This window comes from Mastomys coucha, unplaced genomic scaffold (genome assembly GCF_008632895.1).
Source record: "Mastomys coucha isolate ucsf_1 unplaced genomic scaffold, UCSF_Mcou_1 pScaffold22, whole genome shotgun sequence".
NCBI classification, from domain to species: Eukaryota; Metazoa; Chordata; class Mammalia; order Rodentia; family Muridae; genus Mastomys; species Mastomys coucha.
In genome coordinates, this window is record NW_022196905.1 from 213,183,602 (window position 1) to 213,185,185 (window position 1,584).

General features: G+C 42.9%; 1 pseudogene; it reads left to right on the forward strand.

The window, feature by feature from the left end:
* LOC116067832 overlaps positions 1-1,189 on the forward strand; it is an 8,737-nt pseudogene extending 7,548 nt beyond the window's left edge.
* The last annotated feature ends 395 nt before the right edge of the window (positions 1,190-1,584 follow it).

Genomic DNA, 1,584 nt, shown 5'->3' on the forward strand with positions numbered 1-1,584 from the left:
AAAAAAAAAAAAAAAAAGAATACACTTTTTCATTTTGATATTGTTTAATTTATTATTTTCTCTTCTATTATAGTTTTTGTGGTTTCTAGAAGTTTCTCTACCAAGCCTAGTTGTATTATTATTATTATTATTATTATTATTATTATTATTATATTATTTCCTTTACTTTTTGAGATTATAAGCCTAGCCTATAAAGATTTTTTCCTCCCATGTTTTCTCAAAGCTTTATGGTTTAACACTCAATACTATAATACATATTGAGTTAACTTTTGTGTAAGACATGAATCTTGGCCGAACCAGGATGTGAGGAGGCGCGGGTCCTGGGCTTGGGTAGCCGGAGGCCCTCAGCTACAGCCATAAGTGAAGGGGATTGGCGAGGGGGAGGCCTTGGGCATCTTTGGGCGGTGGGTGGTTCCGAAGGGCTGGTAGTCTGACCCGTGTCTTGCCTGAACTCTCAGAGCGGCGGGTCCTGTCCTCGCCATGAGGCCGCAGCAGGGAAGGTGTTCATGCAGCGAGACTACAGCAGTGGCACGCGCTGCCAGTTCCAGACCAAGTTCCCGGTGGAGCTGGAGAACAGGATTGATAGACAGCAGTTTGAAGAAACAGTTCGAACTCTAAATAACCTTTATGCAGAAGCAGAGAAGCTTGGGGGCCAGTCATATCTTGAAGGCTGTTTGGCTTGTTTAACAGCATATACCATCTTCTTATGCATGGAAACTCATTATGAGGTCTTGAAGAAAGTCTCCAAATATATTCAAGAAAAGAATGAGAAGATATATGCTCCCCAAGGCCTCCTCCTAACAGACCCCATTGAGAGAGGACTTCGAGTTATTGAAATCACCATCTATGAAGACAGAGATGTGAGCAGTGGAAGATAAACCGCAGAATTACAGATCCCACCTCCAGCTGGGACCTTCGTCTATTCACTGGCCGATGGCAGTGTCCCTACCTCCTCTCCAGAGCATTATTCTCTTGTCTCTGCCGCCAGAGCCATGGAGCCACACCTGGAGTGATTGCTCGTCACTCAACATCCACTTTGTGTCTCCCGATTGTGTAGGACTCTGTGATCTTTTGATTTGTTTCCAAGAAAATAAAGGAAACAATTCACTTTTTAAAATTCAAAGCCATTTAAAAAACAGGCAGTTGGTCAGCCCAAGACAAAGTCATTTTCTTCCCTGGCATCAGTCTCACTGGTTCTCCTTGTCCCTTGGGTCAGTTTCCTAGGTGACTTTATGATTCCACAAGTCATGTCTTAGCTCAGTTCTTCCCCCAGATTGGTAACAGGCTTTGAGGGTGTGTATGCCTGTGGTCCGGCTGATCTGCCGCCCAGATTCCCCAAGCTACCAACCTTGACGTGCTTCAGATCTTATGACTGATTTCTGCTGTTCAATTTCAGAGGCTCCTTGAGAGAATAATATGTTACTTGTTTTAGTATTGCAGTTATTATTAAAGCAGTATTTAATGCAATTCGTATTGCTTCTCTGAAAGCATTTCTGTTAATGTGCATTGCCTCCAAATGTTGGGGAGCTATTGTGTGTGTTGCTTGTTCATTACAGCTAAGTAAGCACAGTAAACAGATACTCA